Here is a 17,919-nt window from a genome sequence, read left to right as displayed (position 1 = left end):
AGGGTGACACGAAGTGAAGCATGAATCTCACAATGTGAACTCTTAGAGATGTGAGAGCTAAAAATAACATATCATATATGTTATTAATCTCCCACTGAAGTATTCTAACACCATATCTTATATGTTTATTAATCTCCCACTGAACCGTTCTACTTGTTCGGGTATACTTTTACTTAGGTTTATTCCAGCTAATTAAACAACCTATGTTTATTTGGTTTATACAAGTATAAAAATTATAAATGGATTTAACCTACAATGTCTAGGTGATAAACCAATTTATTACCTCACACCACTCACGCATGCTTATAAAACCGATTAACAACGCTCAATTATTCGACCATAATCCCAGATAGGAGGTGTTCCATAGACCATCAAGTTAAATACCTCGAGCATTAGATAGAATTATATACCCATTGAGTTTGTAACCATGTTTTATAAAGATAACGACCTATTTTAACTATTAAAACAAGTGGTTAACATACGTGAGCATGCAGCTTATCTTTGTTATGGATTTTAATATCTAATCCAATTTTATAGCAACTTATAAAATAGTAGACATGTTTTGCATCCATAACATACATCAAAGGCATTCAAACTTTAATATAACACTTACATTAAACTTTAGAAACCCTAAACATGCATACTATATATTATAACTCTTTATAACATATATCCAATGTATGTAACATTCTTTCTGTGGTGGGATTTAAATATACATGGCATACAATATGAACATACATGTTTCACTTGAAATATAACATACATCACAGACATAAATATTTAAACAACACTAATATGGTTCAACTTTGGCATCCTAAGCAAGCAATAATAGCTAATTATTACAAAAATAACTCAAAAACTACTCCAAAATGGTTATATACTGCCAAATCCGAACCGAACCAGACCCAAACCACTCGAACCAGCTCTCCAAGGCTCCAAATGTGGTTAAATTGGATCAAATGAGGCTGAATGGACTCTATGGTGTCTAAATCGGTCCTGAGAAGAACCAAATCGGTCGAAGCAGTTTTCAGGCTGAATGGACTCTATGGTGTCTAAATCGGTCCTGAGAAGAACCAAATCGGTCGAAGCGGTTTTCACTCGCTTGAACTGGCTCACGAACGCACTTAACTTCTTGGGTTAGGATGAGAAGCATTGCAATGCTCCATCCCCACGTTGCAATGGGGCTTCATCAAAAGCAGCGTTGCAATGCTCTGGAGCAGCGTTACAATGCTACCTGGTAGTGGTTTCTTCTTCCAGTTTTTGCTGCTGACCACACTTGCTTCAAACTTCAATTACAACCTAAATTTAACTCTATTAACTCTAATAAAATTACAGACTCTAGAACACACATACAAGCTCATCAAGAGCCAATTACAAATTTAACAACTGAATCAAAGAGAAATCTAATGCCAAAGTTGAATTCTAACCATATTAGTCAACCAGACATGAATCCATAGAAATTCACCCACCAAACTCAAATTAACGTTAATTGAGTGCTTAAATCATGCTTTGATACCAATTGATGGAATTACAAGCATGCAACAGAAGCAATCAGAATCAATAAGCACTCTAATTACAGTTAATTTGAGTTCTAAAAGCATGCAAATACTGGTTTTCAATGTAAAAGGATTTCCAGAACATATACCTTTGAATAATCCTCCAAATTCAAGCTCCTCTCTAGGAATTTGAGCTTCAAATTGATAGTAGACCACCAAGAGTGTCTTCTCTACTATTCTCAACCTTAGATTTGAGTGGTGGAACTCTGATTAGAAGTGAATTGAGTATGGAATAGAAGATAGTTTTGGAGAGATAGAGAATTGTGTTGAATTTCCAAAATTCCATCATTCAGCCCTTGTAGTCTGAAAATTTGTTAGTTTTTATGTAACATATACATGCAATCACTGAAGGAGGCATCCATTTGACACTTCCATTGGAACAATGAAGTGGGTTAGGTGTTGTTATGGAGATGAACTGGTGGATTAATCTCTGTAAACGCTAAAGATGGGTTTTCTTTTTATGCGTGCACTGTGCCATACACTTGACACGATGTTTTTATATCTTTAGTCTTTATGCGATACTACTTCTAAATATGCGTTGTTAATGATATGCTTGTAGTATGCGATAGAGTAATGTGTGTCACAAGTTTCCTTGCGCTAAAACCAAGTATAATTCAAACGCAAGTTTCTCAGAATAATCTGAGGTCGAACACAGTGATTGTTTTTGTTAATGCGTTACTTTTGTGATACATGCGTCCGATTTTTACAATTAATAAAGAATTGGTTTATACAGGAATCTAAAGTGCGATGAAAATAAAGTTGCGATGATAAGATAAAATTGCGTTGAAAGTAAAATCCTAAACTAATATGATACAAGATACAAGATACATGATACATGATACTGAGTTCGAGATTGACTGTGAAGTTATACAAAGGATCGTGGTATGCGATGGCAAGTCTTTATAGATGAATCAGAAATAGAAAGAGTACATAGTAAAAACAACACAAGTTTGTTAATTGCGTTAAAGATGCAACTAAGGTTCCACTTTCCCTTGGCGTACACCTCTCGGTGATCAGCCGCGTTCCCATATCTCTATGGTGAAACAGTGATGAACGTGATGAACGCAAGATTACTTCCATCTCTGGAAGTACTTCTCTCTTTAGTTAACACATTCTTCCAACCCTCTCTTGATAGGCGGAATAACATCTTCACTTCTGCTCTCACGGATGAAGATGCCATCGAGCATGCTTTAGCTAAACATAATTATTTCCTTAACACAAATTAATTTACTTGCTTAATTCTTGCTAATTACCCAGGGAATTAGGAAAACGTCATGGAGAAAATGGATTATGGATGAACGGAAATAGACAGAGAGATGATAATGGAAATGATCATAACAATAAATACTAAGATTAAGCGTCTGATACATGGTGTGAATGATAGAGTAAAGAAGATGAGTACAAATGATGAAATAGAGATTTAGAGACAAATACAGAGGAGTGTCAACGTCTTGACACAGATCTGAACGAGATTATGCTTGTCGACGTGTGGAAGTAATGGAAAGGAGAGCTTCCCTCTCAGGCTTGCTCTTCTGGTAGAAGTGACCTTCGTACAGGGCTTCGACGGCGAGGATTGGAAGGATTCTTTGCCCGGAGACTCACCTCTCGGCCTTGTCTCGTGATTATCCCAGATCTACTCTGGAAATCGCTTTAGACCAGTCTCTCTCTCAGATCAGTATATACATGTTTCTATGTATTCAAGTATATCTTTCAATGGAATTGTAGAAGGTATTTATAGGTGAAGCTTGACTCTTTGCATTGTGGTCCCCACTTTATGGTTAAGGTAGTTCCTGAAATGGCGGAATGAGAAATTCCTACTATTATGCAATCAACCCGTCAGAAATGCACAACTGAAAGCTGTACACTTGTTAGAATCCTCCACAATTGCGTTGCTCTTTACATCTTCGATCGATCACTGCATGCGAAGTTATGTTTTATTACCGCATGCGGTTGAAATTGCGTTGATCGCTAAGCTCTTTATCGATTGTCGCATGCACCGTCATTGCGTTGATCATCTCTTCATTCTTGAATGATGGGTGCAATACGACGTAGATGCGTTGTTAATTTTATCTTTGAGCCATGAACGCATGTGGTGACTGGTTTCCTGCAAAGCAGAATTGAAACATTCTCTTCTACCATCGTAATGGTGTTAGTGAGTGTATTTACGATAATTTATAATTCTCGCATTTCAAAACCAATTTCTATACTATCGACGCAAGTTTTTTTTCTTTTTTCCGAAATATCTAAATAAACAGTATAAAGAACTTTTATTTCTACAAGTTATCACACCCCCAAATTTAGATATATGCTTGTCCTCAAGCATATCTTCTACTAAGGAAATATTGTTCAGTTCTTATCCAAAATTTGCATCGATTGGTTGCTCTAAATGCTCCACCTAGGGAACATTGCTTAACAATGTAATTTCCTTCTATCCATGATAATTCCTAACAAAACCCTACTTTATTCTTCTATGCAACAAATCTCCACTCAAAAATTCCTTTCTAGTTTTGAAAAGAATGTTTACCTCTTCATGCAAAAACAACTTGATGCGTTTGAATGCGGTGATCTAGTTTGCATTATTTTATTAGAGACATTTGATCATGGTTACACCCTTCATTTTGGCTTGTTCCCACGAGTGTCATGCAAACATCCAACTACGGTTGTGTGCCAATCTCAACTTTAACTCTTTATTTTCAACTAAGTTTAACATTTTCTGGTCGGAGGAGTTGTCTCTTATGCTCTTATTTTTCTTTTTCTCATTTTTCTCTTTTCATATTCCGTCATTCTTGGAATCCTGCCTTCATTTTAGCTTGCTCCGACGGGTGTCATGCGAACATCCAACTACGAGCAGGTTTCTTTCATGACTTAACTCTTATCATGTTAGGATTGTTTTGGGATTTCTCTTGCGCTGACATTGGAGTTTTGTATGATTTTTTTTTTTTTGATAATAATAATGAACGCATTGTCTTAATGACTGCATCCAGTTGATCGCATCTACTCAAACCTTCCCCACCCCCAAATTTAGAGATGCGCAAGGTCCTCATTGCGTTGTTTGGACAGAATAAACAAACACTTAGACAAAATTTTGAAAAGAAGGTTTGAGCAGAAATTTGAAGGATAAAAGGTAAAGTAGTGCTATTGCTACGAATTATATAAGTGTTAGTCAAAAAATACGAAGTGTGGGAAATGTTACTAAGTGTATGCATATAATTCATCATGGCTGTGCAATTAATTAATGCAAAGTAAAAGATAAAGAACATCGCAATAATTGACAAAGGATGATAAAGAAGAGGCTAATGCATATGGAAAGAATTTCTACTCAGTTGTATCAAAAATTAACCAAATATACAAAGAATTACAAATAATGGAACACAAAATTTTAGCATGTACAAAGAATCAAGTAACAGCTTCTATACATAGAAAAATAATGAATGAAATAAAAATAAAAGAATGACTGCAATAAAAAAATTGTGAAGTTATTGAGGAGGAGGAGGTTTAGGTGGAGGATTTTGTTGAGGTTCACGAGGAGCTTCTTAAAAATTCAGATGTTGCTGGAGATGCGGAGGCACCATGGGACCATGTAGGTACGTTGTCAAAAAGTTGAAATATTCATTGTTGCGCTCCACTACTTGCCTTTGGTTCAGGTGTATCGTATAGATGTTGCATTGAATATTGATTAACACTTGCCTTGTCATAGCAACACTGCGTGGAAATTCTTCTTGTCGCTTGTATACCTTAGTTAGGTGCTGGCAGAAGAGGTCATTTTGATGGGAAAGAAGGGAACGCATATCAACAAGTTCAACAACTAAGGAGGCAATGGTGGGCTATGCCTGCGATGTTTCGCCATCATCATTTTGGGGTTGGGTAGAAGTGCCTTCACCCAAATCGCGTGGGTCATCATCATGAGGCGGTGGAGGGAAAATTTGCGGTGATGATGAAAGTGATGATGGAGCTACTGGATATGCATTTAGGGAGTTAGGGGCAAGGAGAAGGTTGGTAAGATATTCAGGAAGTGGGGAAGGAGGTTCTGCAAGAGGGCTTGGAGGGCGGATGATCAAAGGCAAAGGGTCCAAGGGTTCAGGATCTTGCGGTGATGGCTCTTGGACTTTATCCTTTCCTTTGTCATCCTTGCGCTATTTCTTTGTTTTCGGCTGCTGCGGCGCATTTAAGTCGATCATCGGCCTTTTAGGTGGAAGTTCGGGGCAATGCGGGGAATCTTTGAGAAGCATTCTCAAAACCTTGACATTCGTGAGACCATGTACTTTCGACATTGGTTCCTCTTCAATACCCATACCTAGTGAGAGGCATAGGCTTGAGACTATCCAAGGAATGAAATATTGGCCTCGTATGTGCCCCACAAAACCTCGAATCTATCTTGCGATCAACTGGCCCATGTCTATTGGAATTCGCGTGCGATGCAGTATGCGGCCATGACTCTATCCCTCGAAATTGGTTTGTCATGTGAAGTCGAGATGAGTCGTCGTTTCACCAAATATACCCAAAGTCGCGCCTCTGGAAGTAGTGTCTTGGACGCCAGGGTTTTGATGCCTTTTAACTAAAATCAAGAATTGGCTAGCGATCCAATTCTAAATGAATGATTTAGAAGACACACAGTTTTTTTTAAGCATTCAGATCTTTAAAGATCGAAAGAACAGAATGCTAGCTCTATCTCAGGCATCGTACATTGACAAAATGCTTGTCAAATTTTTTATGCAGAACTCTAAGAGAGGTTTACTCCCTTTCAGGTATGAAGTTATATTATCTAAGAAATAATGACCTAAGACACCTCAAGAAGTTGAGGAAATGAGACGGATCCCCTATGCATCGGTTTTTGGCAGCCTGATGTATGCGATGTTATGTACAAAACCTGACATCTGCTATGCGGCAGGGATAGTATGTAGCTATCATTCTAATATAGGATTTGATCATTGGATCGCTGTTAAGAACATCCTCAAGTATCTACGGAGAATAAGGGACTCCATGCTCATATATGGTTCTAAGGATCTGACCTTTACAGTATATACGGACTCTGATTTCCAAACTGATAAGGATTCTAGGAATCCATATCAGGATCATTGTTCACTCTTAATGGAGGAGCACTAACCAGGGTACATTGCTGACTCCACCATGATTGACTTTTGCTTCCAGCATTGTCAGTTTGGAAAAATATTTTTTACTTGTAAGTATTTTATGCATAGTTGTACTGTTTGTCAAACATAGATCTTTTTTACTCATTTTTTAGACACCCAACATATGAAAATGATTCAGGTTTCTTCTAAAAGAAAATAATTACAATAAGAAAAAAAATATTTGGAATATGTAAAGGTTAATATGTCCTAAGAGGCAATAAAAACATGGAGATGAAAAAGAAAAAACAACATTAAACCTAGATATTTTCAAAGTCAAAGGAAACACTTGATGTTCCATCAATTCTATCGATTTTCTCTTTAGGAGATTCAAAAAAGTCAGCCACATCCAAATTTATCATATGGGATGGGTCAAATATGTCATCATCTTGGTATGCAAAATTTGCTTCCACATTTTTTTTTCTTTTTTACTTCCGGGATGCTTAATAGAGATCAACTAAGTATTTTGACGTATGGCAGGTATGTGACTAATGCTCAGTCATTCCCCATTAGAAGCATTTAATTTCAACACTTTTTTAACTCTTTTCTTATGGAGCTTTTCCTTTGTAATCATCATTTTGTGTGATTCTTTTGAAATTTGAATAATAGAACGACCACCACGAAAATAATAATTATTATTAAAATTCACAGCATTCACTTCAAGGAATGGTGTCGTCCCAGTTGGTCGAGATTCATGATTTTCCATTAATAACTCGTTATTTTGTTCAACCACGAGAAGACATGAAATTAGTTTAAAATATTGTTTAAGACCTTTCCCTCGATATTGCTGCTGCAGGAGCATATTCGAGACATGAATTGCAAAAAATGTCTTCTCTAACATATCGGTATCAGTAATTTTCTCTCCGCATACCAACAATTTCTAACTAATTTTAAATAATGCAGAGTTGTAATCACTTACTAATTTGAAATCTTGTAGCCTCAAGTGCATCCACTCATAACGAGCTTTAGGAAGAATAACTATTTTTTTTATGATCATACATCTCTTTCAAATTTTTCCACAAGATATGAGGATTTTGTATTGTAAGATTCTCCATTTTCAATCTCTCATGAAGATGACGATGAAGGAAAGCCATAGCTTTTGTTTTATCCTGACTGGATGTCGTATTTCATTCTTTATTAGTTTTTCTAAGATTTATAGCATCCAGGTAGATTTTGGCATCAAGTACCCATGACAAACAATTATTTTCATTAATATCAAGGGTAGTAAATTCTAATTTTATGAGATTTGTCATGGCAGCATTATCATAAAATATTGTATTTATATTAGAAATTTAATAGATATAAAATTTACAAAATAATGTTAAATTTATTAATTATAACGAAGAGGGAAAAACCGACCTACCTTTAGGACCTACCTTTAATGAGGAAAACGATAAAAGCTTGTGCTGATAATATGTTGTGAACTTGAAGAGCACCACGGAAACACGGATACCAATAAAATATAATATTAGAATAATATAATAATAAAATAAATTAAACATAATATATAAATACACAAAATAAAATAAAATAACAAAATAAAAAATAAGAAATTTCTCTAAATTCTCCACTTTCTCCAATTTTCATGGACTTTGCTCAATGTGTGTGTGTCTTCAAAAACTCACGAAATGCTACTATTTCAATTTGGCTAATAGAAAGTGGATTACATGGACACTAATAATGTGCAATGTTAGACACATGACAACAACACTTTGGGAAATGAGGGCATGCTACTGATGGGATTGGTATCCTAATTCTCCCGGAGTCTCGTAATTTGTAATTTGTACACATTGTTATGAATAAAACAAGAGTTATTTTATTTGGCATTTACTCATATCTAATAAACAAAGCTCCATGGTTATCGTACGTAAACTTAAGCATGTATATGAGATATACAAGTCGATCATGCCTTAAGTGATAACCTAAATAGGTTTGTAGTATAAGGCTTAAGGAGGGATACCTGATCCTGCTGATACTATGGATACAGCTCGTTTTGTAGAGGTTTGCAAGTGTTGTAAACTACTACAATTTGTAGATTCTGACCATTCATGTGGAGACATGCGAGCAAAGGTGTCCTATACAAAGAGTTTATGTTGGTAATTTAGGAATGACTTTGTTTTATTTTATTTATTAAGGATGGATGGGGCTGTACATGAATTCATGCATTAGATATGGCTTATGTGTTTGCACCCATGCGTCCGAGATGATGCGTTAATCTTAGCATGTAGTAACCACGCATTCCTATCACAAGTTTTCTTACGCTTGCGCCAAGTATAACACAAACACAAGTTTCTTAGGTAATCCAAGGTCGAACACGGGGACTTGTCACTTAATAATAATTGTGAAGTGATGCGTTTGAGGCGAGGAATAAAAAAATAAAGTAAAGAAAGTTTAAATGACTTATACACTACTCATACTCCTAGTTAAATAGATTGAGCACTATAAGACTTGTGATGAGAATAAGTAGAAATACAATAACTATTAACGCATAGTAATGTTTACTATCTTAAATCGCCCGAGTAATTTCAGCTCGTTGCACTAACGCATCACACCTCTCGGTGGTCAGCCGCATGACTATATCTCTATAGTGCATGGTTGTGTCAAGCATAAGATTGTGCCTATCTCTAGGAACAATACGAACCTTGATTAGTGCGTTCCATCCCTTACCTTTTCAGGCAGTTAGACGCGGCTACTTAACTTATAGACAAGCAATGCAGCATCCCATAGACAAGTGTTGCCACAGCCTTTCACCAAGCAAAGAGGATTAACTCACTATATTTGCACAACGCACACCTCTCGGTGGGTTGCTACATGCGTCCTATCTCTAGGCTACACGATTAAGCATGCGATTGACTTTGATAACTAAACGCTGAAGATAAACTTATGATAGAGATGAAGATGGTGAAAATGACGGTAATGAAGAAATTAATATTTGCATTGATCACAAAATATCTTAATATCTCAAGCGAAAATGTAATACAATACAGAGATTAGAAAGGAGATGAAGGACTCTGTGTCAAGGCTGCTGGTGGTGCCATGGTTGAATGGTGGAGATATCTCTCTCGAGCTCTATCTCCAGCGAATGCTCCGATCGTCACTTGGTCTGGGTTGTGGAGATGAAGAATTCTCAATGGAAATCTTCTTCAGGCTCTCATTTGTGATCACAAACTTCTGCCTTGAGGCAGAAGCTCGGATGTCTTAAAATAAAGGTCTCAAGGGCTATTTATAGAGTTTGGATGCCGACAGTTGTAATGATGAAGGTATGGCTCACTACTGCTTTTGTCGCGGTATGGGCATTGTCACATCACCTTATCTTGTTGATACTCCCAAGGTATGCGTCCGAGCTGAATTCAGCTGAAGTTATCAATGCGTTCTACCCATCTATCTATCTTCTATTATGGTTGTCAATCCGTGGCCGCATTCTCTATTTGTTCACCGCTTTCTCCATGCATTAGATGCATGTGTTTACCGCAACTTCCATGCGTTAGATGCATGTGATTGTCGTCTGCATCGTCTTTGCGGTAGACTGGCTTCAGCACATGCGTTTGTCTATGATTGTTAGCTTCAAACGCATGCGTTTGATTCCTACGATAGCTACAAATATAGACACTTTGGCACGGAATAACGCATAATATTGGGTCAGTGAGGATTTAGGTGCTAATCGATGCAAAACTTAATTTTTCACAAATTCAAAGTATTATCAATGTATTTTCTACATGTTAGCCTTCATAATTCTAAATAAAGGCTTATAATAATTGGCATTTCTGCCAGTTATCTGTTTGTATAAGACCGCACCACGAGACGATTCTTCTTTGTATATAACGTTGTCGATATTGGAGTCTTACATCTCACCTAACTGGCCATAGGTGACATGACCTTAATCCTGAGTGTTTTGGGAACTCTTGCCTTTGAGGGCGGTCATTTGATTAGTTTGGGTGAGAGTGGCCAGATTGCCAACTCAACATGCCTACCATTTTATGGACGTGTCTGATTTGGGTGCTGAGAACTCAGTTACACAAGATGGAATTCACTCCTTCCCTGAAGCAGGGGTAAGTAGATAGATTGCTCCCTTAAGGGGGTATTTCAGGTCTTGAACATAGTGGCCACAACTTCTCTTTGGAAGAAAGGACTCAGTCATAGTAGGACTATGACTTATGTTCATTAGAGAGATCAGTGGTACTTAAGGAGTTAGATGTAACTACAGGGGCATAATGGTTATTGGCCGAGCTGTACTTATGAGCGATTTGTGAAGGATTATTGCACTATTGATTGGTCGATATGGACACATAATATATCAGTAGTAAGGAAAGTTTGGTTGTCGGTCTTTAGTGGAGTGCTGGCAGTTAACGGATGGTGGATCCCATGACTAAAGAGTTTAGTCAGCTATTGGTGTTGAGCTACAGGTCCATAAGGTCCCCTTGGTAGCTCAATGGATTGAAGTTGAGAATCAGTTTTTGGTGTTGATTTGAAATGTTCAAATTGACAAGAGGTAATTAGATTATATATAATATGATTGGTGTGGTGTATGAGATACATCAAGTGGAGGATTAATGTAAATAAGATTTACATTAAGTACCATGAAATAGAAAAGGAGCTACAGTTTATATGTTTCATAAGATGAAATATTAAAACTATAGGTTATAAATAGGGTAAGTTGGTTATCATATATATTTATAAGAATATTAATTATTGGATAATTATCTATTTTTCTGTAATAACCAATTGAGTGAGAGGTTATTGGTGGTGTTATGGTAACCGTGAGATAAAAGAAAAAATGTTTTCCTAATTTTAGTAGGTTGTTGAATTGAGATTTTCCATTCTCGAAATTACACATGGTTGGCTGTCAAATGGATTAGGTTCACTAAACAATAGCTAAAGAGAGACTAGATGATCATGGAGTGACACTACACGGTAGTTTATTCAGGTGGCCTTTAGCTAAGCGATCGTAGAGTTTTTGCTAAATGATCGCATAGCATTTGTTAAACGATTGGTCATCGTCTATACAATAGACCTTTGTCATCTCCCACTTGCTCAATCGTTTACACGATTGTTCCTCCTCCAGTCTCATCCTCTAACCAAGTCTGCACAGAGCCCACACTTCTAGATTCTCACACCGAAAATACCAATATAGCCATTGTGGTGGTTTCGTACTCAACTCTACATAGTTCGAGGCTTTGGGAGGCCGTTTGTTGTGTTCATGATATTGGAGATCGTTGTGTTCGTGGTCACTGTGATCATGCTTTGTTGTGGTCGTAGTGTGTGAGAGTTCATGATTGTTGTCTTGCTGTTTATACGAGCGTTCGAGATCGAGGGTGTTTGAAGATGAATCTTCAAAGGTATGTATAATTCTATCCTTTGATCTTATGTAAAGCATGCTGTAATTTCGTATGTTGCATGACCGGTTAGTTTTCATTTATGTACTGTAATTGTTAGTGTTCAAATACGAATGAAATTTGCAACGATCATTCCACTGCTCATGGAAATCCTCATGTTCGATTTCTTACAATTTGTATCAGAGCTAGGTTGTTCTGATATTCCAAATTTTACTTCTGTTTTGAACTTCTTTTACAGTCGTGGTGGGTTTTCTGCATTTTAGTTTAATTGTTAAATACGTTTTTGGATGACGTTGTTGATTGTCTACGGGTTAATGCCTCTGTTTAAAGCCTTCTTTTAAATCACAAAGTGTTGATTTGTAAGGGACCCTGTATTTTTTGGCATAAATTAACATACAATTGAGTATGTAATTCAAAGTGTTTGAGTTTTTCGAGTCGTTCATGATGAAGTTTTGAAGCATGGAGATGTGGTTCTCAGCGAAGAAGAAGACCAAAAGTTGGTCGTGTCATGTAGCCTCAGGTAAATGATCGTTGGGATTTGGCTAAATGATCGTGTAGATTTTTCTATACGATTGTGTAGTATTTACTAAACGATGCTAAACGATGGGGTAAAGTGTTAGAGTTGGGTACCTGATCGCGTAGACGCTGGAGGTAAATGATTGAGTGGGAGCATTTGATGCTCATCGTTTAATATATGATGCGCGCACTAAACGATCGTGTAGTTAGCATGCTTATCGCATAGTTCCTGACTACACGATCACACGGTATATGATACAAAAGCACTCACTTAGCGATCGTTTAAACGATAGTGCTTCACTGCATCGTTGTCGTTTAGACGATCGTTTAGAGATTGCGTTGTGCATTGCACATTGCACGATCGCGTACCTCATGCTTTGTCGCATAGTAAAAGGTACACGATCTTTGTTAAACGATCATTTAGCTCTAGAAGCATAGGTAAACGATTGAGTAAAGCGTTTACTCTTTCGTGTAGACGATCGCTTGGGTTTTGGTATACGATCAATGGAGACGCGGACTTCGACCAGACGATTCAAGACCCGGTTCACCTGTTTGAATCAAAGACTCTTTGTTTTTGTAATAGTTAGCTTTTTTTTTTTAGGATTTTGAGGCAATTTTTCCCGGTTCATCAACATTTGTTTTTTTATACATGAGATATATGTTGTTTGTATGGCATAGTGTATGACATATAGATTTGAAACCCACCTTAGGTTGTGCAATTATTCATGCATCATGTATTATAAATGTTATAATATGGCATGAAGAAATTACATGAAAGCATGACATGCATCATGAAATATAAGAGGTATATTTGTGCATGCAGTAAGCATATTAATGCATCATCTTTATATTATAAGCGTTATATAGTATAAGGGTGAATGGAAACATGTTTTGCTTGGTTCGTTGCTTGTTTGTATAAGTGTTATATAAAAAGGTAGCAACGAATGAACAATGCATGGAGCATGACACTTAGGCTATTTGTAAAAGTTATGAATGGTTTTGGTTGTTTCTGTTATAAGAGTTATAATAGAAATTAGAACTAAAATCGATAAGAAAGAGTTGCATGCGAACTTAGGGTGAACTCATGTTTTAAAAGGGTTTTAAAATTGGATTGAGATAGACCTATGTTTAAAGTTGTAATGAGATTAACAACCTAGTTTAATCTTTTTAAATCGGTTTAATAGGATTAAATTGATTGGCATAAAAGATTAAAATTGTATCAAATCTATCTATAAGGAACTTTTTGTCTAAGGCAGGTTTTGTCTAGGTTGGGTACTTAAGCTGACGGAAACAGAACACCCCTACCTGGGAACCTACCTGGAAAGGTGAATTAAATAGATTTTCTGTAAGCATGCAACAATTGGTCAAAGATTTCGTTAAAGAGTTTAATGGATGATGATCAAAAGTTGTTTGAACTATCCAAGGTAAATGTTACTCTTGGGCAAACCTAAAAAGCCACTTAGTTAAAATCCTTAGCTGTGTTTTTTCTAAGTAAACTAAACCCTAGGTTATAAAATACTCAATGAGAGGAAGAGATGTATCTGATATGTCAATGATTCCACTCACGTTTCTCCCTGAATGTTTACACCGTGAGATTCATGCTTGGCTTCGTGGTGACCTGAGAGCATCCCCCTTCGGATGGTGTTTGCATGAGTCAATATCAAGGTAGACAGAGACAATGTTTATAATAAGTGGGTGAAGGGTGTGTGTCAACACGTCCTACAGTCTCTATCATTGTTGGCATCGTGAGATCATTTTGTACTCCTTTGTGGCGCCCTGGGAGCATCCTCCTTCGGTTGTGTAGTTGGTCAATATCAAGGTGAACTCCATAAATGGATAGGATCACTTTAGTTTTTGCCCCAGTCGGATTTTTTCCCTTCGATTGGCTGCTTGGGGCGGAACTCTAGAGCCTAAAATGGCATATCACACTTACAGAAAATTGTTAAGTAAGTAAATTATTTCTTGACCAAATCAATGATGGCTAGTCATTATAGGAGCAAGAGTTTTTCTGGTATTAAAGGCTTGTTGAAAATGTCTCAATTCAGAGGAGGGATGAATTGACCACCCTTCAACGGCTTTTGTCCTAAACCTTTGAAGCGTCATTGCAAAACTAGATATCACACAGGGTTTAGGGTTAAAGCATATAAAGTTGTTTTCATTATAAAACATCAAACTGTTCCTTAGTTGAGAATAACCCTACTGTGGTTAAATCCCAACGTCAACAGTTAGTCAAGAGAGAACCCTTTTGCTCAATCTCTGACTTTAACTACCTACGTGCACGTGGCCATAACTAAGTATCGTAATACCTTAGGCACTTTTTCTTAGGAACCTTCTCAAACGTCCCTCAGTATCGAGCTGCTCGAATACCTTTTTAAATGTACCTCGATATCGAGTTTCAAGTAAAACTAGTCATATAATGACTTTCTCTTTAAAGCATGTAAAGCATAATGCATAGAAAACATGTCTTTAAAGATACTAATGCATGCTTGGTGTAATTAACACACATAAATAGTTTTTCAATAAACTTTCATACATAGCATATGTATAAAACATAACACATGATTTGCTTGAAATTTACTTTGCAACACTAGCTAGCATGAGAATAGTCTTTCTTTAAAACATAGTTCCCTTAAAACATTGTAAATATTTAGTCATTCACAACTTTAAAAAATATTACTCAAGGGTCGATATACTTCTATCACTGGTGTCAATCCTCAAAATTTCAGCTTTAAACTCCTCGTGGTCTGTCCTAGAGACTCAATTCCTTAACGATGGCCCGAATTCACCCAAGAATAGAACCTCTGGTCCCTTTTCTCCTTCTTCGGCCTTAATCTGATAAGGACTTCTTCCGGCAGTGTCATCTCTGAAAGTAGACTCCTAGAGCTTCCAATGACACCAAGAACTCTAAATTTGCATGGAGGAAATGAACAAATTGATCGTTTGAAGTTCGGCCTCCCCTTTTTATACTGCTTTCGATCGCTTCTCATTAAAGCATAGCATGACACTTCATTTTTCAGGAAGTTAAATCTGGTGATAAGGACATCTGGAGTTTTTAATCAGTGATTAATATCGATCAACACAAGTCCAATTGTTTAGCTCACCGCCCCATCGTTTATTGACCTCACACTAATGCTTGTTACCCGACGATCTCACTCACGCCCAACGCATAGCATACAGCCTACCGCACAGCTTTCGCCCATCGTGCAGATCTTATGGATGCTTGTCGTGTAGCACTGGCACCCATTGTCTAGTGCCCACGCCCATCGTGTAGCGCCATCGCCTAACGTCATCGTCTAGCATTGATGTCGATCGTGCAGTGCCAATGCCCCCATCGCTTAACGTTATCGTCCATCGCATAGCACTATCGCTTAGTGCGACCCTTCGCACCGTCTAGTGCCGCACCTTGTTGCATGATCATCTACTGCATCACTGAGCTTGTCGCATTTGTTACACGATCGCCTACCTGATCGCATAGTGATGCATTCTTTTATAAAGTGAAATTATGGATGAAATGCGATGATGAAAATGCATTGAGCAATCAAGTTTTCTTAGTGAGATCCAAGTATAAACCCCACTGAGTTTCCTGGTAAGTCCAGGGTCGAACTCAGGAACTTGGAAAAACATTATGCGGTCGTAAATTTTCATGAAGACTTTGAGGTAACCGGTAACTCAAATAATTGTTTGATGTTGCTGGTTGCAGTGATAAAAATAAACAAATGCGGTGGAGTTTCGAAAAGAGTTGATAAACGGAAGATGCGATGAGTATGCGGTTGAGAAGGGTTTCGGCTAACACTTCCTAGGATGCGTTCATGCTATGCAATCATGCAACACACATACAATAGTAAACCATCTCTCGATGCGAATGCTATGACTTCTAATGCAAGAACACATGCGATATGCGATAAATCTATCGGACCTACACATAAGCCTCTATTCTAATTTATGCGATGACAAAATGACACACACAAATAAGGCAACCACATAATATCATACCTATCTCTAGGGTGCATGCGATGCAGGTTGACAAACAGAGCTTATCTCTAAGTCCCTATCTCTTGTTCATGCAGATCTAATCTTGCTCTCTCGAGTCTAGATTCTAACCTAGCTCTCTCAAGTCTCAGGTTCTTTCTTTAGACTCTCTCTCGAATAGTTCTAAAGGGATGTTAGGCACAACATAAAACAGGATAATCGCAAGCAATGAAAATCCTAGGTCATGTTAGCTTAGTTCTTCTCAACCCATTCGGTAAGTTTAGCTACTCATGTTTGCTAAGAGAGTGAACAGATGTAGAATAAGAACTTCCATTGTATAAATATAAATTTGAAGTACAAAATAACAATGCAAGAAGAGAATAAAGTGCCTGGTAGCAATCCCTTGCTTCCTAGGCTTTTACACTATTTTTTCTACTCGTAATAAAGATAGTCTCGCTCTCACGAGAGTCGGCCCGCTCTCTACTTTCTACGTCTCTGGGTTCTCTCTCGAGTTTCCCTGAGCGATCTTCTAGCGTCTCTTCCTTTCTCTTGTTCTGCCTTAAAATAAAAAAGGAAAACTATGGACAAGGCTATTCTAACTATGGATAAAATTATCTAAGTATCTGAACTGGTGAACCCCTTTTCTGAAGGATGTCTTTGGTATTTATAGAGCTTCAGGGTGAAAAGTGGCTTCTCTTATGATTGCACAGATGGGATGGTTTTAATTCTTTGACTGATGCGCCGAATATTTGTCACCAAAAAGCTGAGTGTACTTGCTATCGTTAGCGGCTTGTCAACATAATTAGGATTCGACCATCATCAGCTTTCTGTCCCATTGTGATTAATTATGCCTTTCACCCAGATGTGCCCTTCAATTTGCGTCGGCTCTATGCGGAAATCCTTCTTGAGCAGATGTTTGCGAACATAAATCACCACAAAGCCTTGCGGTAATGCTGCGCTCGACCATTGATTTCTTGTGATCACACTTTTCGCCTTGCGTCAACGCATATTCTGCATAAAAATACAAAAATTAACTATTACTATGGGATGAACGCATGCGACCGCAATGTTATGAACTTAATGCTTTTTGGACGCAATCTAATATATTTTATCAACGCAAATCTTCATTGTTTAATAACTTAGCAATGTATAACGTGCATTTCTACCCGTTATCACACCCCCAAATTTAAACAATGCTTGTCCTCAAGCATAAGCTAAAGATTTCCTTCAGAAAGTCGACCGTAAATCTCTTTTCCTAGATTTCTCAAGGATACTTCATTCAAATCCTATACACTAAAATTTTCTCAATTCTTATTCAAGTCTCCTCTTAAAATATTTCTAAGACCTAGAGACCACAAGCTTAACCTTCAAAAGGATTTACTAGATTCCCGGACATCGCATGATTTATTTCAGAAAAAC

Source organism: Benincasa hispida, chromosome 1 (genome assembly GCF_027475165.1).
Source record: "Benincasa hispida cultivar pf3 chromosome 1, pf3_genome.v1.1, whole genome shotgun sequence".
NCBI classification, from domain to species: domain Eukaryota; kingdom Viridiplantae; phylum Streptophyta; class Magnoliopsida; order Cucurbitales; family Cucurbitaceae; genus Benincasa; species Benincasa hispida.
The sequence above is the reverse complement of the archived record's forward strand: the minus strand, read 5'-3'. Positions refer to the sequence as shown.